Source organism: Hylobates moloch, unplaced genomic scaffold, assembly GCF_009828535.3.
Source record: "Hylobates moloch isolate HMO894 unplaced genomic scaffold, HMol_V3 SCAFFOLD_6, whole genome shotgun sequence".
Classification (NCBI taxonomy): Eukaryota; Metazoa; Chordata; class Mammalia; order Primates; family Hylobatidae; genus Hylobates; species Hylobates moloch.
The window spans coordinates 51,903,219-51,927,943 of record NW_026652281.1 but is presented as its reverse complement, the minus strand read 5'-3'; the positions used below and the strand labels follow the sequence as shown (position 1 = coordinate 51,927,943).

The window sequence follows — 24,725 nt, the reverse complement described above, 5'->3', positions numbered from 1 at the left end:
TTGAAAAAGACATGAACTCATCCTTTTTTATGGCTGCATAGTATGCCATGGTGTATATGTGCCACATTTTATTTATCCAGTCTATCATTAATGGGCATTTGGGTTGGTTCCAAGTCTTTGCTATTGTGAAAAGTACCACAATAAACATATGTGTGCATAAGTCTTTATAGCAGAATGATTTATAATCCTTTGGGTATATACCCAGTAATAGGATTGCTGGGTCAAATGGTGTTTCTAGTTCTAGATCCTTGAGGAATTGCCACACTGTCTTCCACAATGGTTGAACTAATTTACATTCCCACCAACAGTGTAAAAGCATTCCTATTTCTCCACATCTTCTCCAGCATCTGTTGTTTCCTGACTTTTTAATGATCGCCATTCTAACTGGCATGAGATGGTATCTCAAAGTGATTTTGATTTGCATTTCTCTAATGACAAGTGATGATGAGATTTTTGTCATATGTTTGTTGGCCACATAAATGTCTTCTTTTGAGAAGTGTCTGTTCATATCCTTTGCCCACTTTTTGATGGGGTTGTTTGTTTTTTTCTTGTAAATTTGTTTAAGTTCTTTGCAGATTCTGGATATTAGCCCTTTGTCAGATGGACAGATTACAAAAATTTTCTCCCATTCTGTAGGTTGCCTGTTCACTCTGATGATAGTTTCTTTTGCTGTGCAAAAGCTCTTTAGTTGAATTAGATCCCATTTGTCAATTTTGGCTTTTGTTGCCATTGCTTTAGGTATTTTAATCATGAAGTCTTTACCCATGCCTATGTCTTGAATGCTATTGCCTAGGTTTTCTTCTAGGGTTTTTATGGTTTTAGGTCTTACATTTAAGTCTTTAATCCATCTTGAGTTAATTTTTGTATAGGGTGTAAGGAAGGGGTCCAATTTCAGCTTTCTGCATATGGCTATCCAGTTTTCCCAACACCATTTATTAAATAGGGAATCCTTTCCCCATAGCTTGTTTTTGTCAGGTTTGTCAAAGTTTTTTGTCAGGTTTGATGGTTGTAGATGTGTGGTGTTATTTCGCAGGCCTCTGTTCTGTTTCATTGGTCTATATATCTGTTTTGGTACCAGTACCATGCTGTTTTGGTTACTGTAGCCTTGTAGTATAGTTTGAAGTCAGGTAGCATGATGCCTCCAGCTTTGTTCTTTTGGCTTAGGATTGTCTTGGCTATGTGGGCTCATTTTTAGTTCCACATAAAATTTAAAGTAGTCTTTTCCAATTCTGTGAAGAAAGTCAATGGTAGCTTGATGGGGATAGCACTGAATCTATAAATTACTTTGGGCAGTACGGCCATTTTCATGATATTGATTCTTCCTATCCATGAGCATGGAATGTTTTTTCATTTGTTTGTGTCCTCTCTTATTTAGTTGAGCAGTGGCTTGTAGTTCTCCTTGAAGAGGTCCTTCACATCAGTTGTAAGTTGGATTCCTAGATATTTCATTCTCTTTGTAGCAACTGTGAATGGGAGTTCACTCATGATTTGGATCTCTGCCTCTTGTCTATTATTGGTGTATAGGAATGCTTGTGATTTTTGCACATTGAATTTGTATCCTGAGACTTTGCTGAAGTTGCTTATCAACCTAAGGAGATTTGGGGCTGAGACAATGGGGTTTTCTAAATATACAATTATCTCATCTGCAAACAAAGACAATTTGACTTTCTCTCTGCCTATTTGAATACCTTTTATTGCTATCTCTTGCCTGATTGACCTGGCCAGGACTTCCAACACTATGTTGAATAGGAGTGGTGAGAGAGGGCATCCTTGTCTTGTGCCAGTTTTCAAAGGGAGTGCTTCCAGGTTTTGCCCATTCAGTATAATATTGGCTGTGGGTTTGTCGTAAATAGCTCTTATTATTTTGAGATACCTTCCATTGATACTTAGTTTTTGAGGGTTTTTAGCTTAAAAGGCTGTTGCATTTTGTCAAAGGCCTTTTCTGCATCTGTTGAGATAATCATGTGGTTTTTGTCATTGGTTCTGTTTATGTGATGGATTATGTTTATTAATTTGTGTATATTGAGCCAGCCTTGCATCCCAGGGATGAAGCTGACTTGATTGTGGTGGATAAGCTATTTGATGTGCTGCTGGATTTGGTTTGCCAGTATTTTATTGAGGATTTTTGCATCAATGTTCATCAGGGATATTGGCCTGAAATTTTCTGTTTTTGTTGTTTCTCTGCCAGATTTTGGTATCAGGATGATACTGGCCTCATAAAATGTGTTAAGGAGGAGTCCCTCTTTTTCTGTGGTTTGGAATACTTTCTGAAGTACCAGCTCCTCTTTGTACCTCTGTTAGAATTTGGCTGTGAATCTGTCTGTTCCTGGACTGTTTTTGGTTGGTAGGCTATTAATTGCTGTCTCAATTTCAGAACTTGTTATTGGTCTATTCAGGGATTTGACTTCTTCCTGGTTTAGTCTTGGGAGGGTATATGTTTTCAGGAATTTATCTATTTCTTCTAGATTTTCTAGTTTATTTGCGTGGAGGTGTTTATAGTATTGTCTGATGGTAGTTTGTATTTCTGTGGGATTGGTGGTGATATTCATTTTTTATAGTGTCTATTTGATTTTTCTCTCTTTTCTTGTTTATTAGTCTGGCTAGTGGTCTATCTATTTTGTTAATCTTTTCAAAAAACCAACTCCTGACTTCACTGACTTTTTTGAAGGGTTTTTCATGTCTCTATCTCCTTCAGTTTTGCTCTGATCTTAGTTATTTCTTGTCTTCTGTTTGCTTTTGAGTTTGTTTGCTTTTGCTTCTCTGGTTCTTTTAATTGTGATGTTAGGATGTTGATTTTAGATCTTTCCTGCTTTCCCTTATGGGCATTTAGTGCTGTAAATTTCCCTCTACACACTGCTTTAAATGTGTCCCAGAGATTCTGGTACATTATGTCTTTGTTCTCATTGGTTTCAAAGAACTTATTTATTTCTGACTTAATTTTATTATTTACACAGTAGTCATTCAAGAGCAGGTTATTCAGTTTTTATGTAATTGTGTGGTTTTGGAGTGAGTTTCTAAATACTAAGTTCCAGTTTGATTGCCTGGCGGTCTGAGAGACTGTTTGTTATGATTTTGTTTCTTTTGCATTTGCTGAGGAGTGTTTTACTTTCAACTATGTGGTCAATTTTAGAATCAGTGCAATGTGGTGCTGAGAAGAATGTATATTCTGTTGGTTTGGCACAGAGAGTTCTGTAGATGTCTATTAGGCTGGCTTGTTCCAGGGCTGAGTTCAAGTCCTGGATACCTTTGCTAATTTTCTGTCTCCTTGGTCTGTCTAATATTGACAGTGGGGTGTTAAAGTCTCCCACTATTATTGTGTGGGAGTCTAAGTCTCTTTGCAGGTCTTTCAGTAGTTGCTTTATGAATCTGGATGCTCCTGTATTGGTTGCATATATATTTAGGATAGTTAGCTTTTCTTCTTGCTTTGATCCCTTTACCATTATTTAATGCCCTTCTTTGTCTCTTTTGATCTTTGTTGGTTTAAATTCTGTTTTATCAGAGACTAGGATTGTGACCCCTGCTCTTTTTTTGCCTTCCATGTGCTCTGTCAATATTCAGCTCTCCCTTTATTTTGAGCCTATGTGTGTCTTTGCACATGAGATGGGTCTCCTGAATACAGCACACAGATGGGTCTTGGCTCTTCAACCAGTTTGCTCATCTGTGTCTTTTAATTGGGGTATCTAGCCCATTTACATTTAAGGTTAATATTGTTATGTGTGCATCTGATCCTGTCATTATGATGCTAGCTGGTTATTTTGCCTGTTAGTTGGTGCAGTTTCTTCATAGTGTCTATGGTCTTTACAATTTGGCATGTTTGTGCAGTGGCTGGTACCGGCTGTTTCTTTCCATGTTTAGTGCTTCCTTCAGGAGCTCTTGTAAGGCAGGCCTGGTGGTGACAAAATCTCCCAGCATTTACTTGTCCATAAAGGATTTTATTTCTCCTCCACTTATGAAGCTTAGTTTGGCTGGATATGAAATTCTGGGTTGAAAATTCTTTTATTTAAGAATGTTGAATATTGGCCCCGACTCTCTTCTGGCTTGTAGGGTTTCTGCCAAGAGATCCACTGTTAGTCTGATGGGCTTCCTTTTGAGGGTAACAAGGCCTTTCTCTCTGACTGCCCTTAAAATTTTTTCCTTTATTTCAACCTTGATGAATCTGATGAGTATGTTTCTTGGGATTGCTCTTCTCGAAGAGTATCTTCGTGGTGTTCTCTGCATTTCCTGAATTTGAATGTTGGCCTGCCTTGCTGGGTTGGGGAAGTTCTCCTGGATAATATCCTGCAGAGTGTTTTCCAACTTGGTTCCATTCTCCCTGTCACTTTCAGGTACACCAATCAAATGCAGATTTGATCTTTTCACATAGAACCATATTTCTTGGAGGCTTTGTTCATTTATTTTCACTCCTTTTTCTCTAATCTTATCTTCTCACTTTATTTCATTGAGTTGATCTTCAATCTCTGATATCCTTTCTTCCGCTTTATCAATTCGGCTATTGATACTTATGCATGCTTCACGAAGTTCTCGTGCTGTGTTTTTCAGCTTCATCAAGTCGCATTTGTGTTCTTCTCTACACTGGTTATTCTAGTTAGCAATACATCTAACTTTTTTTTGAGGTTTTTAGCTTCTTTGGATTGGGTTAGAACATGCTCCTTTAGCTCTGGGGAATTTGTTATTACCTACCTTCTGAAGCCTACTTCTGTCAATTCGTCAAACTCATTCTTTGTCCAGTTTTGTTCCCTTGCTGGAGAGGAGTTGTGATCCTTTGGGGGAGAGGAGGCATTCTGGTTTTTGGAATTTTCAGCCTTTTTGCACTGGTTTCTCCCCATCTTCATGGATTTATCTACTTTCGATCTTTGATGTTGGTGACCTTTGGATGGGGTCTCTGATTGGAAGTCCTTTTTGTTGATGCTGATGCTTTTCCTTCTGTTTGTTAGTTTTCCTTCTAACAGTCAGGCCCCTCTGCTGCAGGTCTGCTGGAGTTTGCTGGAGGTCCACTCCAGACCCTGTTTGCCTGGGTATCACCAGCAGACACTGCAAAACAACAAAGATTGCTGTGTGTTCCTTCCTCTGGAAGCTTTGTCCCAGAGGGGCACTCACCAGATGCCAGGCAGAGTTCTCTGCAGCTGCTGCCTTTTTTCCAGAGATGCACTGCCCAGACAGGAGGAGTATAGAGAGCCAGTCTGAGCTACCTTGCTGAGCTGCAGTGGGCTCCACCCAGTTCGAACTTCCTGGTGGCTTTGTTTACACTGTGAGGGTAAAACCACCTACTTAAGCCTCAGCAATGGCAGATACCCCTCTCCCAACCAAGCCTGAGTGTCCCAGTTCAAGCTCAGACTGCTGTGCTGGCAGTGAGAATTTCAAGCCAGTGGATCTTAGCTTGCTGGGCCCCATAGGGGTGGGACCTGCCAAGCCAGACCACTTGGCTCCCTGGCTTCAGCCCTCTTTCCAGGGGAGTGAATGCTTCTGTCTCACTAGCATTCCATATGCCACTGGGGTGTGAATAAAAACTCCTGCACTTAGTTTGGTGTCTGCCCAAATGGCCTCCTAGTTTTGTACTTGAAACTCAGGGTGGTGGCATAGGCACCCGAGGGAATCTCCTGGTCTGCCAGTTAGGAAAACCATGGGAAAAGCACAGTATCTGAGCCGGAGTATACTGTTCCTCCCAGTACAGTCTCTCACAGCTTCCTTTGGGTAGGGGAGAGAATTCCCTGACCCCTTGCACTTCTAGGGTAAGGTGATGCCCCACCCTGCTTCAGCTCACCTTCTGTGGGCTGCATCCACTGTCCAACCAGTCCCAATGAGATGAACTGGGTACCTCAGTTTGAAATGCAGAAATCACCTGCCTTCTGCATTGATCTTGCTGGGTACAGACCAGAGCTGTTCCTATTCAGCCATCTTTTGGATGCCTTTTAATTCTTTCTCTTACTTTATTGGTGTGCAAGGACTTCCAAACTGTTGAATGTAAGTGGTGAGAGTGAGCATGCTTGTCTTGTACTAGATTCTAGAGGAAAGGGTTCCAGTTTTTCACCATTGAGTATAATGTTAGCTATGAGTTTCTTACATATCATCTTTACTGTGTTGAATTACTGTTATTCCATAGCTAATTTGTTGAGTGTTTTTATCATGAAAGAACATAATGAAAAATTTTGTCAAATGACTTCCTTCATCTGATGACATGATTATATAATTTTCTGTCCCTCATTCTGTTAATGTAGTCTATCACATTTATTGATTTGTGAGTATTGAATCATCCTTACATCCCAGGAATAAGTCTCACTTGATCATGGTGAGTGATCCTTTTAATGTGTAGCTGAATTTTGTTTGCTACTGTTGTGTTGAGGACTTTTGCACTGATGTTAATCAAAAATATTGTCGGGTAGCTTTCTTTTCTTATGATGTCTTTGTCTGGCTTTGGTATCAGAACCATGCTGGCCTTATAAATAGGTCTGAAAATATTCCTTCGTCTAATTTTTTGTAAAAGTTTGTGGAGAATTGACATTAGTTATTCTTTAAATGTTTGGTTAAATTCAGCAGTGAAGCCATCAGGTCTTGGGCTTTTTTTTTTTTTTTTTTTTTTTTAATGGGAGACTATGGATTACTGACTTAATCTCATAACTCATTATTGGTTTGTTCAGATTTCCTATTTCTTTATAATTCAGTGTTTAGAGGTTGTATGTGTCTAGGAATTTAACCATTTCTTCTAAGTTATCTAATTTTTTGGCATATAATTGTTCTTATGATCCTTTGTATTTTTGTAGTATCAGTCATAATAGCTCCTCTTTCATTTCTGGTTTTGTTTATTTGAATCTTTTCTCTTTTTCTCCTAGTTAGTCTAGCTAAAGGTTTGTAAATTATGTCTTCTCAAAAAAAAAAAAAAAAAGCCCCAACTTCTATTTGTGTTGATCTTTTGTATTATCTTTCTAACTTCTATTTTATTTATTTCTGCTCTGATATGTATTATTTCTTTCCTTTTCATAACATTGAGATTACTTTGTTCTTTTTCTATTTCCTTGGGGCACAACATTGTTTTTTTTTTTTTTTTGCTATCTTTCTTCTTTTATGATATAGGCATTTATTGCTATGAAGTTTCCTCTTACAACTGCTTTTGCTGCATCCCATACATTTTCATATGTTGTGTTTCTATTTTTGTTTGTCTCAAGATGTTTTTAAATTTCTCTTTTAATTTCTTTGTTGATTCATTGGTTTTTCAGGAACATGTTGTTAATTTCATATATTCATGAGTTTTCCTAGATTCCTTCTGTTATTAATTTCTTCTTTTATTGTGATCAGAAAGATACTTGATATGGTTTTAATCTTAAATTTGCTAAGACTTGTCTTGTGGCCTAACATATTACCTATCCTGAAGAATGTTCTATGTGCACTTGAGAAAAATGTGTATTCTGTTGCTGTTGGATGGAATGTTCTGTATATGCCTGTTAGGTCATTTAGTCTAAAGTGTTGTTCAAGTCCAATATTTCCACATATCCATTACTAAAAGTGTTGTATTGAAATCTCATATTATTACTGTATTGCAATCTGTATCTCTCTAAATAGTCTTAATATTTGTTTTATATATTTAGGTGTTCCACTGTTGGGTACATATGCATATGTATTTATAATTGTTTAATCTTCTTGATGAAATCACCAGTTTATCATCACATAATATCCTTCTTTGTCTCTTTTTACAGTTTTTAACTTAAAGTTTATTTTATCTGACATAAGTATTGATATTCCTAGAAAACAAAAATTCTTTTTTTTCTATTTGCATGAAATATTTTTCCATCCCTTCACTTTCATCTAAGCATGTCCTTAAAAGTGAAGTGAATTTCTTATAGGCAGCATATAATTGGGTCTTGGTTTTGTTTATCCATTTATTCACTCTATATCTTTTTATTGGAGAACTTAATCCATTTACATTCAGGTAATTATTTATAGGTAAGGACTTATTATTACTGTAATTTTGTTAATTGTTTTCTGGTTGTTTTGTGGATACTTTGTTTCTTTTTTCTCTCTTGCTGTCTTTCTTTGTGGCTTGATGGTTTTCTGTAGTAATGTATTTTGAATCTTTTTTTATTTTTGTTTTGTTTGTCTCCTACAGACTTTTGCTTTTTGGTTACCATGAGGCTTACACACAGCATCTTATAACAGTTTATTTCAAGATGATAGCAACTCAAATTTGATTGCACACAACAACCTTACACTTTTACTCCCCCATCGCTCCATTTTATGTTTTGGATGTCTGAATTTACAGCTAGATGAATTTTAAAGTTAATTTTCTCCCCTGGCTCTCCTTTTATGAGTACCTGGTTGTAAACTTAGTGCCAGATGTCTTCTAAGATACCTCAGATTTCACAGTAGAAAATTAGTCTAAGGGTTACCCCTTTGTTGTATTTCGTGAGACCCACTGATTTTTTTTCCTGCCCCTTTGACAAACATTTTATTGACTCAAATTAGCTATTCATGAAAGAAGCACTGTCCTGTCTATTTAGGGAACACCTCAGGAATTTTACATCCCAACACCAAGGCTATCAAAACAAGGAAGATAAGAAATGTGTTTTTGAGAGGTAAGGCTGACTGCCCTGGTGAATTAGTCTTAGTTTTGTGGTTTGAAACTACTCTCTGTTAGTGTTCTAACTAAGAAAGCAAAAACAGCTGGTGCAGACACAAACTAGTAAAAGGAATCTTTCCATATTTTCCCTTTGTAGTATTCAGAATTACTTCATAAAATGAAAAAGTGCTCAAAAACATAGTTACTTAGCTATATTGTGCTAATATGCCTAAGTGGTCTCTTTTTACTAGTTTAACCTACATTAGCTATAAGTTCAATCAAATTTCCTCATCTAAACCATAAAACAGAGAAAATAACTTAAGTGACCTTTTCCTCAGTTTTCTCAAAGGTGGTACATAACTAGGACCTCTCTAGCTTCAGAGAAGAGACATTTCTTCATTACATACTATGGATGTTGTAGTTATTAGGGCTTAATTCTCTCAAAACTGGCTGAAAATCGTTGATTGACATTCAGGTATACCACTGGATATATAGGATATAAATTATTGCCAACAAAAGGATAAAGATCAAAAGCCTTCAGTAGTGAAAATGGTCAAACCATAATCAAACAAAAAAGATACTGCTTTCTTCAACTCAAGTTTTTTTCTGTCTTAGACATAAAAGTTTATTTTAAGATGTAATTTATATACAGTAAAATTCACTGTGTTTATGTGTACAATTCAATGAATTTTGGCAAATTTATACAGTCAGGTAACAACCACCAAAGTCAAGATATAGATTTATTTCCTCATGACTTTTGTAGGAGTCAATCTGCCTTCTCCACTTCCAGTCACTGGCAACGACTGATCAAATTTCTGTTCCATAGTTTTTTCTTTTCCAAATATCATATACATTGAATCATTCAATATGTATTCTTCTGAGTCTGGCTTCTTCCTCTTAGCATAATGCTTCTTAGATTCATCCATGCTATTGTGTGTATCAGTAGTTCTTTCCTTTTTATTGCTATGTAGATATAATGATTTCTCTATTCACCAGTTGATAGACATTTTGGGTTGTTTCCAACTTTAAGCATTTATGAATAAGATTGCTTAAACATTCATATGCAGGTTTTTATGTGGACATAGGCTTTTAGTTCTCTCGGGTAAATACCTTCATCTAACCTTCACTTTATAAACTGCCAAACATTTTACTAATGTGGAAATCCTACCAGCAATACATAAACATTCAAGTTGGTTTGCATTCTCTTCAGCATTTGCACTGTCAGATTTTTTTTTTAATTTTGAGCCATTCCAATAGGTGTGTCATGATATCTCATTTTGTCTTTCAAGTTTTAATAATTAGGTTTATAAAATCAGTTATGAAAAACATCAAATAATTGAAGGTGTATCAGACATCAAAAAGATGTTTCTGTTGTTTTGTTATCATTGAGTCTTGGCTCTTCACCATGTTTTCCTGTCCATGTTGGACCACTGAGCTATCATTAATCCTAAATTACAAGTATGCAGTACCCAAATATACATGGCTCTGTATTCACAGGAACCTGCTTTCTAGCTTGTTTGGGACCTTGCTATCATAGGATTTCTAATGGAATTATTAGAAGAGTTTTTGCTCATTTTTTCCCACAGTGGTCAGAGAAATATTTTGCTGATTATCTCTAAAACTGAAAACTTGTAAACTATTTTCTGTAATCTTCCAAGCCAGTCTCATGTAGAAAATTGGTTTTTGCCATAGTGAGAGGAGAATTAAAGTTGTGGGAGCTACAGCACCAATTTTCTTTTCATCCTTGCTGAAGTTGGGCATCTTTCCTCTTGCCTTTATTTTGATTATTTGTTGGGCCTTGTGATCACTTGCTTTTGTTAGGCTTCCTCTTGCTGTTGCTAAATGTTGGGATGAATTAGGAACCTCGTCCTTTTTATGTATTTGTAGCATGGGTGAAGCTGAGCAAATGGGTCTCCAGTGCCTCTTCTCCAGCTTTGACTAGACCAAGAGCCTTCTCTGCTACACAAACATGGCAGGATCCTTCATGACTGTTCATTTGTACAAGTTTGTTTATTTGTTTTTGTTTTCTGCTGAGAATGACTTTGGCTTCCTTTTCTGCCTAATTCTTACTTGTTCTTCAAGATCAGACCAAGTATTACCTCCTCTATGATGTCAAATTCCCTAAGCCTTTTAAGTCATACCTGCTGAACTCTTTTCTTGTTTTATTTTAATTCACATTGCTCTGTGATAATCTGTTCACATTTCTGTATCCTTCCTAGACGCTGAACTCCTCCCAGTCAAGAAGCACATGCTGATTGTTACTGACTTAACATAAAGTACACAATAAATACTTTTGACTGACCCTTTAAATTTGCAATATAGCTACATTTAAATGCAGAGGTTTTCTTTAACTTCAAAAAGGAATGATAGAAGCATTTGCTAAACAAGAAAGTTTGTTTAGTAAAAGCCATTTATATATTAATATATTTAGGCAAAGTGGTGGTCATAAGATTTGACTGATCTCAGGATTGGATTCCTCTCACCCTCACCCAATCAGTGTGATTATAAACCACATGTTCTGGGAAAGAAAAGTCAAAGAGTTAAAATAATTCTGCGACTCTTGTCTCCATTGTTAAACTGTGATACGTGTATAAGTAATTGCTTTAATCATGTCAGCAAAATATTAGGGCTGTGGGATTAAACAATTGTTCAGTATAAGTATGTCCCATGCAATATTTGAGACATGCTTATAATAATAAAAAAAGTTTGTTGTTTATCTTAAGTTCAAGTTTAACTATATGCCCCTTCTTTAATATGACAACCGTAGCCAAAGGGAAACTTCTGCACTTCACAGAGTGGAAGGACTGACAGGGAATACAGACAGTGCTCTTGGAAGTCAATTCAGAAATATACAGTGGACAATGTGAGGCCATGATTCCTTAGACTGGTCAGTATACGTCAACTCAGCAGCATGATCATCTTTGCCAGGGTAGAGTGCAAGACCAGAAACTGAGATCAGAAAGAGAAGTGGGAGTGGTGAAGTCACTGACCATATGGTCATTTGGGTCAAAAATGGCACCATTTAAAGGTCTGTAACTATGGTAGATTAAAGATAGCTGCAAATTCTTTGCTACTATTTTTAGTAGAGGTCTATTGCCTTCCCTTTGAATGTGGATGGGCTCTGTAACTGCTTTGACCAATGGAATAATAGCAGAAGTGACACTGTGCCAGCTCTCTGAGCCCAGGCCCTAAATATCTGTAGATTTTCACTTTCTATTTCTTAGAACACTATTTTTGAGATCTCTGAGCCTCCATATAAGAAGTCCAGATTTCCTGAGACTGCCATGCTGGAGTAGCCACATGTAGGCACTTTGGGTTGACAGATCCAGCTGAGGCCAGACCTCCTGCTGTCACCATCAAGTGACATGAGAGAGAACTGTTGTGGACCATTCAGACCACCTAAGGGTTGAATACCCCCAAGTGAACTCCTTCAAGCCACACAGAGAAAAAAAAAACAAAAAACCCACCCAGCTGAGCCTGAGCCTTCTCTGAATTTCTGACCCATGACATCTGGAGATATAATAAAATGCCTGTCTGTTTAAGCTGCCAAGTTTTGTATGGCTTTGTGACATAGTAATAGGTAACCAGAATAGTGAATATAAACAGAAGGTTCCCTGACCACATGGTGACTGAAGAAAGAAGTACGTGCCATCATTTTAGTATGTAAACTTCTCCATTTGCTTGTTTGCCAAGAAGATCTTGCTTAGAAAGAAATCTTACCTAGAATGTGATACATAATAGAGCTCAAAGTCAAGCTGCCTGAGCTGAAGCATAGCTAGGAGTCCAGAGTCACATCTTCTCTGTCCTCTTGTCCTAAACTCCCCAGATGCCAGGAGATGTTCTGTAGCCCAGCTGTGAAAGATTGTGAGGTATGTCTGAGACCTAATCTAAGAGGCAGGGGAACCACAATAAGATGTGCAAACCTGGGACTAGATGCAGAGAGTGTTACCACGGGAAGCATGGCAAAACTGTCAGCATCAGATAAAGCCCTGCTTAAATGTGCAGAGGAGATCAAGAAGTCAGGTTGAAAGCACCAACAGCTGAACATGTTGTAACAAAGAAACTTTCTAAAGGTAGAGGGGAACCCTGAGAGAATGCAGCGAGAATCTGAGAACCCCCACAGGGAGTGTCATCAGGAATCCCAAAGGATAATGATGCAAGAAGAGGACTCTGACCTAAGCTACCCAGGGCCAAAAGACTATACTGATTCCTTTGTGAGGAAAGATGAAATGAGACCACACCTGGGTTAGATATGCTGTAATTACTGATATTTATCTAACTTAATTGCAAAGTAAATCTGTTTCTAGTTTTACTCTGGCTCTTCTCAAATTAAGTCTTTTGTTTTCCGAATATTACACATAAGATCTCTGTGTAGATAATGTTGAATGGAATGTTGAACTGGGAATGGGTGGCCTCAAAAGATTATCTAGTTATGTTCTTGTTGCCTAAAGAGAGACTAGGTTTGAGTGAGCAGGCCTCTGTATAAAAGATAATAGTTAGATAACATACACCGAGGGAGATACTTGTCCAGCTTGAACATTACCATACACATTTGACATTTCAGAAGACCACTGGTTTATTTAAAGCAAGGCACATGTACATTATAAAGGTGTCATCCTGGCCAGGTGTGGTGGCTCACACCTGTAATCCTAGCACTTTGGGAGGCCAAGGCAGGTGGATCACTTGAGCCCAGGAGTTCAAGACCAGCCTGGGCAACATAGTGAAACTGTGTCTCTACCAAAAATACAAAAAAAAAAAAAAATTAGCTGGGCATGGTGGTGCATGCCTGTAGTCCCAACTACTAGGGAGGCTGAGGCAGGAGAATCGCTTGAGCCCAGGAGGCAGAGGTTGCAGTGAGCTGAGATCATGCCACTGCATTCAAGCCTGGGCAACAGAGTGAGACTCCATCTCAAAAAAAAAAAAAAAAAAAAAAAAGAGTGGTGTCATCCTATTTTAGAATTAAAACCTAGCATATTTTGTTCTGTATATACTTGAAAAATAATTTTATCTAATGAATATGTATGATGATCGTAATAATTATTTAGTCATATTACATGAACCCTTCTTCCAAGGAAGTGCAAAGCTTTTAAACAAGCCACTTCTAAAAACTGTCACATCCTATTGCATGCAGCAACAATCAGAGAAGCCCTGACTTGGCATTTTAGTATATTAATAGGCTGAGTGAATTCCTAGCTTAACTGAGGTGGGCCCCTTGGAAGATCTTATGGGTGTTTTATTAGGAAACAAACCAAACATATAAAGGTTTGGTAATATCTGCACCCTGATATTATTCTCAATATGCATCCACAGCCTACAAAGCTGAAGCTCCTTCAGAGCCAATAATGCTGCATGCTGGAAAGCAGATCAGCAAATAGTTCAAATTTATCCCCAATCCATAATGCTGACCACATAACAACAGAAAAACAGCTATGATAATGCTATCACGGCGTGGTCAGTTGTTGTAACAATAGCTCAATGGCTTGATAGCCTCAGCAGTAAAATATCTAGGCATCTGAACTTAAAAAAAAAATCACAGCAATTTTTAGTGAGAGCAGCAAAAACATATTTGTAACCATGTGACGCTGATTCATTTTCTTGCCTGTTAACCTTCCTACCGGAGCAATTGCTCCCCTGGCTGGATTGCTGGATGATGAAGTGATCAATTTCTGGACACCCAGCAAATTGCTATATATTTGAAACTCTCCAGTGCTGGAGTAGGCAATTATTTTCACTTCCAGCTCAGCTTGGTATGTTTAACTGAACTCAAAGAACTTTCTATGGGAAGTGAGTGCTTTTTGCCAATGTATTGGCACACACATTTCAGAGATAATGGTAATAGCTCCACAAGTTTTCAGGAACTGTGTTTCTGGACTGATTAATTTTATTGCTCCCACAGCTTTTGGTTCCAGAGGGCCATAGTCTTCATATACTTTAGCACTCCATGAAGGCTTTCTTGGTACTGTTCAAAGTAAGATATAACAAGTTGCTGTGTTGCATACATCTTTACACCTTCATTGCTTGTTCTCCCAGGCACACTATCATACCCAAGGCCACATGGTGAGATGGAAAGACACTGCATCTGAAGTCAAGGGACCACGGTTTCAAATTCTCAATGTCCCCCTTGCATGATGGGCAACTGACATATCACTCCGCACTTTGCTTCTTGATTTCTTCATTGAGTGGCAGTAAAATGGTTGAGTCTGTTCCCAGCTGTCAGACTGCCAGGGATATCTAGTAGTTTGGTTTCCTATTCTGGAAAATGATATTAGTAGTTAATGGTACAGTGTTTACTTTGTGCCAGGCCATTTCCCAAGTACTTTACATATATATTTACTCTTTTAAGTCTCATGACAACCCTATGAGGTAGTGTGTTAGTACATTTTGCATTGCTATAAAGGAATACCTAAGACTGGGTAATTTATAAAGAAAAGACATTTATTTGCCTCATGGTTCTGCAGGCTGTAGAAGCATGGCACCAGCATCTGCTTGACTTCTTATGAGGCCTCAGGAAGCTTATAATTATGGCAGAAGGTGAAGGGGAAGCAGGCATGTCACATGGCAAGAGAGGGAGCAAGAGAGATGCCAGGCTCTGTTAAACAACTAACTCTCATGTGAACTAACAGAGTGAGAAATCACTCATTACTTCAAGAACAGCACCAAGACATTCACAAGGAATCTGTCTTCATGACCAAAACACCTCCCACCAAGCTCCATCTGCAACATTGGGGATCACATTTCAACAAGAGACTGGGAGGGGATGCACATCCAAACCATATCGGGTCAATGCTATTATTCTCATTTTGCAGATGATGAAAATGAAACACAGAAAAATAAAGAAACTTGTCCAAGCTTGTACAGTTGGTAAGAAACAACTTTGAACCCAGGGATTTGAACCCAGGCAATCTGCTCCATAATCTGTGCTACACTACCTTCCCCATGGGTTGTTATATAGGTTAGTTTACTATCAATGAAATGTGTATAGTAAGACCAATCCTACAGACTTCACAGGCGTGATCTGTGTATCAGAGTCACAACAGATGCGAAAACAATGTGAGATGAGCTGAAAGTGCTTTAGAAACCATAATGTATTGTTACCTTCTCTTCAAAGTTACCAGTAAGCAACCTCACCTTTGGGTTCCAGAACTTCCAGATGATATTAGGTGATAGAAAACTGAATCACTATTTAGTTATTTGAAAAAGTCCACGCCAAGTGCTCCAAAGTGAGTGTCTGCTGTCCAAGTCAGGTGTCTGAACCTAGAAAAAGGCCAGATAAAAGTTCCATCAATGAGCAGTGAAAAGTCCAGGGTCAGCCGGGTGGTTTTTAATTAGTGATACCAATGAGGAGCCTAGTTAGCTATGAAGAGGTGTCAACACCTTTCCTCACTACTAGGCATAGCAGAGATCCCAAAAGGAAGTAGTGAGGAAAGGTGTTGATACCTCTTCATATCTAATCAGGCTCCTCATAGCAGAGATCCTGTTGAATCCCTGTGTCCCCCTGCTGAAAAACAAATGTTTCTGGAGCCTTCAAATTTCATGCCCTGGTGAAACATGAGGGCTTTGCAGTAACTACTCCTCCTAAGAAAGTTACAGCATTCAAAGGAGCTGAGACTGACAGCTCATTAAAAATGTTGTGGCCTCTTTTGCAAAGGCTTTTGCTTTTTTTTTTTTTTTTAATTTATATATTTTTTTGAGACGGAGTTTTTGCCCAGGTTCCCAGACTGGAGTGCAATGGCATGATCTCGGCTCACTGCAACCTCTGCCTCATGGGTTCGAGCAATTCTCGTGTCTAAGCCTCCCGAGTAGCTGGGATTACAGGCGCCTGCCACCACACCCGGCTAATTTTTGTATTTTTAGTAGAGATGGGGTTTCGCCATGTTGGCCAGGCTGGTCTTGAGCTCCTGACCTCAGGTGATCCGCCTGCCTCAGCCTCCCGAAGTGTTGAGATTACAGGCGTGAGCCACCATGCCCGGTCGGCTTTTGCTTGCTTTCCTCTGAGCAGCACTGGGGCTCCTGGATTAAATCTGACTTAAAGGAAGAGAAAATCAGGTTGGCATTAACATAAACAAAACCTGAATATAGGCTAAATTCAAGATTGAATAAGAAAAACACATTTAACTTGCCGTTCCTCATCACTCACTGCATGTTTTTCCTAGTTGTGCAACTAGACAGTCCCTCGCCCCTGAAAAACTATTTAACCTTATAGAATTGCAGAATAGTTCAAGTGGCCACGTTTCCTTTGAACAATTTCTCTTGCAGGCTAGGGGGATGCAGTTGGATGTCTGCCATCTAAGACTTAAAACAGAGGTGGCGCACCAGCAGCCTGCAGTCTGAATCTGACAGTCCCCCTTCCCCCAGAAATTTAATATGTTAAAATAATTGGTGACTTGTCACCATGATTCAGAAGTCAGATGAGTTCCTACAAAATCTAGACTGATGACAGGAGAAAATGGAGGATTGCAGCAGTAGGCCCTCATCCTTATATGGGTACAGCCTGGTAAAGGTGAGAGTGCTTATCTCTCCAGGTTACCTGCCTGTTTCATCACTCAGCTATCTGCCTAGCCATTGTATTCATTGAGCTCCACCTTGGCCCTAGTGGCATTTGGGACCAGATAATTTTTTGTGGTGGAGACTGTCCTGTGCGTTATAGGATGTTTAACAGCAGCCCTGGCCTCCACTTTCTAGATGCCAGTAACATCCTCCCACTCCTCAGCCTCTTACACCCCAACCCTGCTCCAATTGTGACAACCAAAAATATCTCCAGACATTGACTGGTGTCAGTGAGAATGGCTTCTGGTTGATAACCACTTTGTTAGAGCCTGCAAACTCATAAAACAGTATTGCATATTCTGACACATTAATACTGCTGCCTTCTTATGCTCAAAGTGTCATAGTGATGAATAATTGGCAAAGTGTGTCGGGATAGTTGTCTTGAAATTTCTGACCAGACTGGAATGTTCTTTTTTTCTAAATGAGCGTTCTTATAATCATGGTCCAAGATTATTGGGCCATTAATTGGCACTTGAAGGAACTTTACAAGTCACCAGTGTCCTCATTTTATAGGTAAGAAAACTGAGTCCCAAGGGGGCAAATTGCCCAAGGTCACATAACTGGCTAGTGACAGAGCTTGAACTGGAAGCTAGATTTGAATTCCTAGCTTGTTACTCTTTCCACATTATAAAACGTTTGAGCTATAAAGAAAAATGTAAGCATGACATACAGATGTCCTGGTGAGTATATTTAACTATATTTATCATGGCTGCTCTTCTAGGTGACTTCAGGTCCATTGTTATTATTTCTGTATACTGCCATGCTATGGTATCTCCCTTCTCCAAGTAAACTGCTTTGTTAAACAAAACAAAACAAACCCAACAAGAGCTTTATTCACTGATTACCTATCTGGTTGTTTTAGGTTAAATACCTGGGATTTAAATAATTAATCACAAACTACAATCCTTTCAAACCATCTACTGCCAAAATAATTTTTCTACTCTTTGGGGCCTGAAAGAATGGGCTCCCTTTGATGTGCAGTATCCATAGAAGGGAGTCTATTTTTGGTGTGCCCTATTTATTTGGTGGTCTACTCTTGGAATTTACATCACTGCTTAACTTGAGAAACAAGGATACAAGTAGAACCTCAGAGTTGGGAATTGTGATTCTTCAGCTACATTTTGGGAGGCTGCTTGGTTGGCGCTGAGGGTGCTACAGAGGCTGGTAAGCTGTGTAAGGAGTCCCAGAGAAGAGAGCCTTGCCAGAGGTGCTGAAAGTGCTATGGTCATTTGCGGGGACACCAACAATGAACTTTACCTGCTGCCTCACAGCCTGCCCATCATCCCTCTCCAACTGGGAGCCACAGCCCTTATCTATTTACACCTGCTTGACAAGCTGCCTGTCACTGAATGACTCTTGTTTTCCCCTTTGAAAACTTTGCCTTGCTGTTCATTTTTACACAGCTTTTCTGGTGCCTAGGTGCTTGTGGAGAAGAGAGAATATGCCATCTGAGACCCTTGGGAAGGGCGCAGCAATTTAGATGTTTCAGGACTTCCCATCCACCCAAATGTGCAGCAGCTTCTGGCCCAGAGGAGAACAAGGGGACAGGGGCAGAAACTTTGAAAGAGACCCCATTGTTTGACTTTTTTGTTTCTTTCAGTTGCGTGTTTTCCTGCCGCAGCTTCTGATATCTTTATATTCAAATTCTAAATAACCCCACATTGCCTCAACATATCAGAAAATTACTAGATTTTGTAAAATGCTTTTCCTCAACTCCACTACTACATTGATGATGGTAGAAATCAGAGGTGGCTGCTTTCTTCACCCTTACATTGCATTCTCCAAGTATGGTGGGCTTATAAGGAGGAGAAAGGGACTCTTCCCTTACTTCTGCCATTATTCTTCCCACACGTTGCTTTTATTTTGTTTTGGGTGAGTATAGGGTGGCATGAAGGCTTTTGTCCCCTCCCTGCTTAACCTGCCTGCCTTGCTTTTTGGCCTGAGGAAAATTGACTTTTGCAACTCTCTGCTCTGACCCTTCAGTTCTATTTGTGTAAACTTCAGCCTAGAAACTTCAGTCGATGTTCAGGTATTGAAGCCTTTTGGAGAAGTGGGAGGTAAATTCAGGTCCCAGCAAGCAGCTGTCTGTTCTGTCACTTAAGATATTTGGTGCCTTTCTTCAAAGATGTTTTTACCTAACCACCAGAGTGTCTGATTAGCAAGGACACTTCCTAGTTTAACAAGTTACAGGGATTTTTAAGCTTTGGTTTCCAGAGAACATTGTCACTGAGGGGATTGAACTTTGAGGTGAATGCTTTATGTTGTTTCTTATGACAAGGGGTATTTTGTCAATAGTTGTAGCTAGACCTCCTGTAACCATAAATTATCTGGTTACAAGTATTGGGAGCTGCCAAGAAAAATAAACCATAGTCCTTGCTTTATTTTTCATTTTTATTTTCAGGTGCATGACTTAAGAAAATGGGACAATTCCTTCCATATTTTTCTTTTTAATTTTTTTCTTTAAAGTCAGGAGCTTTGATGCTTGTTGGTGTCTAAACACCAATAGCCAACAATGACCACTTATTGTTCTGGCCCAAGTGTTCATTTTTAGTTTTTAAGGGTTGTCATTGTTAAGGACCTGTGTTTATAATTCAAATTTCAGAGCTTCAGGGAACCATAGAGGCTATACAGTTCAATCATCTCATTTTACAAATGAAGAAACCAGGGGCCCTGAAGAGAAGCGCTTCCTTCCGGGTTGACACAGCTCACCTCTGGCAGAGGTGGAGGTAGAACCCGGTCCTTCCCTCTAGACCATGTGCTCTTTTCCATGAACAGTGCTGTTCTCCTTTACCTTCTCCCTGCCTATTTCTGACCTTCTTTCTTCTTACCTTCTCCCTGCCTATTTCTGACCTTCTTTCTGGCCTCTCTAAAATGTTATAGGACATGAAATTCCAAAAATCCTGTTAATTAGAGTGTTATTTTTTAGCAGATGGCCTTCAGATACTAACCTTGACTGCCTTAAAAATAGCCCGTATCTTATTGATAGAAATTCTCCAAGCTGATCTTTATTTAATTCACCATTCCCTAGGACCCTTATCCTTTCCAGCTGGTTATTAATTATCAGGCAATATCCTCTTGAGCGGTCTCTATTTCTTAATTACCTTATTAATCGTAATCACATAAATTGATCTCTCTGACATTCTAAGTCTGACTCACTGAGGAAATACGTCTAATATTCACAAGAGACTCCAACAGTCTTACTACCTTAACTTATTATTTCGATTATGTAGAATGGTATCACTAGAAGCCAGATGTGACTGCTTAGCTGAACTGGCCTTTATCCTAATCATAATTAGAATGTCCTTTAATAATTCTCCCTTAGCCTTTCTTGCTTATTTAGACACACATGAGACATATCAGTTCATTTCCTCCTTACTTTCACTCTTTAGTCTTTAAAATAGAAGGAGTGTTCCTCCTCATTTCATCTTGTGGTAATTCTTTATTTGTAATTCAAGGCATTTATGAGGAAAAAACATTAATATGAATGTATTTTAGTTTTTCAAGGTTTTTATTGTAACACTGCACCATAAGGACCTGATACCCAATTAAACATTTAAAAAAATGGTCAAGCTTTTATATACAAAAATAGTGATGTGTGTTATTTGAGAAGTCATTTGTTTTTCTTCATGACAAGGTACACTACTATAACCCTTACCTTTTTCCCCAGGTTCCACTTAACTTTTATGAAGTGACAAGAGTTAATAGGTTCTTATATATAAGTTGGTCATTGTTCCATATGATCCTTTCTATATTTGTATAAGAAATGGTTGATTGGTCGCCAGGCACAGCGACTCACGCCTGTAATCCCAAAACTTTGGGGTGCCAAGGTGGGTGAATCACTTGAGCTCAGGAGTTAAGACTAGCCTTGCCAACATGGTGAAATCTCATCTCTACTAAAAATACAAAAATTAGCTGGGTATGGTGGTGAGCACCTGTAATCTCAGTTACCTGAGAGGCTGAGGTGGGAGAATCGCTTGGGCCCGGGAGGTGGAGGTTGCAGTTACCTGAGATCACACGGCTCCACTCCAGACTGGGTGACAGAGTGAGAGCCCGTCTCAAAAATAAAATAAAATAAAATAAAATGGTTGATTGGTAGGAAATTAAAGCTGAAGACTGGAATCTCTATGAAAAAATAGGGTTAGAGAATTCCTATGCATGCTTATTTGCAGGCATATAAATAAATTCGGGATGTAAAATCAGCCCAAGCAATCTATCTTTCTTTCCTTCTTTTCTTTCTTTCTTTCTTTCTTTCTTTCTTTCTTTCTTTCTTTCTTTCTTTCTTTCTTTCTTTCTTTCTTTCCTTCCTTCCTTCCTTCCTTCCTTTCTTTCCTTCCTTTCTTTCTTTCTCTCTCTCTTTCTTTCTTTCTCTTTCCTTCTTTCTTTCTTTTTTCTTTCTTTCTTTTCTTTCTTCCTTTATTTTATTTATTTTTTATTTTTTAGCTAGGGTCTGGCTTTGTTGCCTATTGCCTAGGCTGGAGTGCAGTGGCATGATCTGAGCTCACTGAAATCTCCACCTCCCAGGCTCAAGCCATCCTCCCACTTCAGCCTCCCAAGTAGCTGGGACTACAGGCACACGCTACCACATCCGGCTAATTTTTGTATTTTTGGGGGGAGACAGGGTTTCACCATGTTGTCCAGGCTGGTCTCAAACTCCTAAGCTCAAGCAATCTGCCTGTCTTGGCTTCCCAAGGTGCTCAGATTACAGATGTGAGCCACTGCACCCAGCCTCCAATCTCTTAGAAAGAAGCAATATAAATGAACAATGCCAATGTCTTTCATGGTGAGGAAAATGGCACAAATGGGTAGATGGCACGAATGGGTAGATTTCTGTTTTGGCTGGGTATGCAAGGACCCAGTTTGGCGATCCACAGGATACATTAAGTCTCTCCACATATCTAAGGGTCTGCAGAACATTCACCAACGGTGTGCTACAGATACCACTATCTCAAACTATTCCCAACTGAATACCTTGTCTTTTCACCCAACTTGCTCATTCAGTCATCCAACCAAACTAAAAGAACTTGAATATCATCCAAATGACTTTTCCACACTCCCTATTACCTGCCAAACTGTCTCATCTAATCAGTCATTAAGTTAATTTAGGTTTATTTGGTTCCCTTATTACCTTTCCTCTTTAACCCATTTCTTCTGGTGCTGCTGCTTTGCTCAGTTCCTAGTCCACTCTTTCCCAATCTATTGTGGTAATCTCCCTTCTGATTTCAATGGCATATCATCTCACATTGAATGACCTACAAGGTCCTCCATGACCAGCCTCATTAGTCTAATGTCTCTACTACCCTTACTCTCATCCTAAACTTTAGCGATGTCGAACTATTCACAGGTCCCCACTAGATGTGTTTTTAGATCCCATGGCTTTGAATGTTCTCTTCTTCTTTTCTTGGAGTGTCATTCCCACATAATTTTATCTGTCAAACTTCTATTCCTACTTTAAGACCCAGCTCAAGCATCTTTTTCTAGAAAGCTTTTTTGGAACCCCAAACTGTTGATCATTCTCTTCACTGGGCCCCCCTCTTTAATTTGTACGTACCTCATTATTATACTTCTTAACGGTATTGCCATTGTTTGTTTGCAGGCCTGTATTTCCTTTAAAAATGTAACTTACTCAAACGCAGGAACTATGGCTTTTCATTTTTTTTTTTTTTTTTTTTTTGTCTTCAGCATCTGTCGCATTATCTGGCACACAGCAAATTCTCAGTGTATTAATTGAATGAATATGAATAGAGTTCATGATCACTTGAGATTTCACCAAGTTCTATTCTATGATTTATGATGTTTTACTTATTTTAGGTTTCAACACGGATTCAAATGTCAGGGGCCAATTTGTTACTTAACTATTGTTTTTATCGGTCTGCTCAGAAGTGGTAACTGCTCCTTCTCTGGAACGGTTGAAGGGGGATAGAGCAGAAGCAATCACCTTGTGCAGCAATGGAAATGGTAAAGTGTACCATCTATAGTGAGAGCATATCATGGGCAAGGGGATGGTTTTGGAGTGAAACTGATCTCAGTTTAATTTCAGTTCTGTTTCTTATTCCGTGTATGACTTTGGACAAGGTTATTTGACTTTCCTGAGTTTCACATTTGTCATCTGTAAAGTGGTAATAATAATAACACCTGAATCCCAAATTTGTTGTAAGGATTAGATCAGGCAATGTGTGTAAAAGACTTACTATAGTTTTTGGCATATAGTAACTTCTCAATAAATGGTAATTGTTATCATTATCATGACTTTTATTGCAGTAGCCACACACGAGAAAAAAGCATGATACTGCCTTCTGATCCCCAAGGGATTCCTCCTTCAAAGATAAAGTATACTACTGGGATCCTTATTGAATCTACAGAACACAGAAAATTATTTGAGGAACTATTTTCTCATTTCTCTCAAGAATGGCAGCTAACTAGTGCCATCCTTTTTACAGGAGAGATGTTAGTTCATGATTTACAAATAACATTTTAGGGCATTAATTCTCTCCCCTTGAAAAAGGCAGAGTGACCCCCAAAACTCAGTGGAATAATGGACTGAAAATGTAATTTTAGAATCAGTAATAAAGTTTTCAAGACACTTAGAGACATCTTGGATTAGCACAAAATAAAAGAGAAGGTTTTCTTCACATGTATCTTTTAACTGTGTTGTGCTTCTAAGGTAGAGAAGACAATTCTGTGACCAATGGATCAGAGATCAGAACAGCGATTCAACAGCTCACTCTAGGGATAACTTAGGGCAGTCCCTTATGCACCAGCAGCTTCTATATATTTATAATGAGGATAACACTCACTCTGTTGATCTCACTCAGCCTTGGGCATTTTAAATTACATCACATATCTGGAAGCGCCTTAGAATTTGTAAAGTGCTGTAGAAATCTTAGTGATTATGAAGATGATTATTCTGCTTTCCTGCCATCCGGCTTCCTCCACCAGATGCCCCTAATGAGCCCAGATCTCTACCAGCAACTCAACTGGTTGTGAAATGAGGACACATGTAGCTTTGGTTGAAATAATCAACTTTTGTTTATTCTTTTGCTGCCTTTCATTCTTGTGAAGCTGGGCTTTCCTTGGCATTTCCATTGACTATTAAAGATCCCAGGTACTTTTTCTTTCTAACTGCTCTTCTGAAAAATGTTAAAAACTCATAGCATCTGTCAGCTCCATCAGGCCACTTACTGAGTTCCCAAATCACAGGGAATTGCCCAGAAGGCCTGGATGAGTGTTTTAATGCACTGGATGGAGTTATCTTCTGATTTGTTTTTGCAGGTCAGAAGCATTAATAATGAATTTAGCTTGCTTTTTTCTCTGTCTTTCTCTCTCTCTCTTTCTCTCTCTCTCTCTCTCTCCCCTTGTGACATGGCTACAGAACTGAATATCCATTTGCTACTAGGTTTCCTTTCTGGGCATTTGTGTACACTTTTCAGAGGAGCGGAAATCAAGGCAGTTTCGGTGCCAGTTATTTTAATGGAGAAAAAGATTGACAAACCATCAGTCTTTCTCACTCGCTCACTGCAAGAAAAGATGTGATATGACCTCCAATAGCATTTCAGACCATCTGACTTAAGACTTGAGTTAGTTAGGTTTTATCTCCTCCAAGAAAAATATTTGGCCCTTCATTTCCAGCCAA

At 38.8% G+C, this 24,725-nt stretch overlaps 1 protein-coding gene across 3 annotated transcripts in view; it reads left to right on the top strand.

Annotated features, from left to right (window-relative positions):
* CAST (calpastatin) overlaps positions 1 to 24,725 on the top strand; it is an 800,936-nt gene that overhangs the window by 334,820 nt on the left and 441,391 nt on the right. Inside the window, exon 1 of one of the 3 annotated variants that reach the window (XM_032156783.2) lies at positions 12,230 to 12,417. The exons of the other annotated variants lie outside the window; for them this stretch is intronic. The gene's annotated coding sequence lies outside the window, so the exon portion shown is untranslated. Of the gene's footprint in view, positions 1 to 12,229; positions 12,418 to 24,725 lie in introns of those variants that run through there. 3 annotated transcript variants of the gene reach the window in all.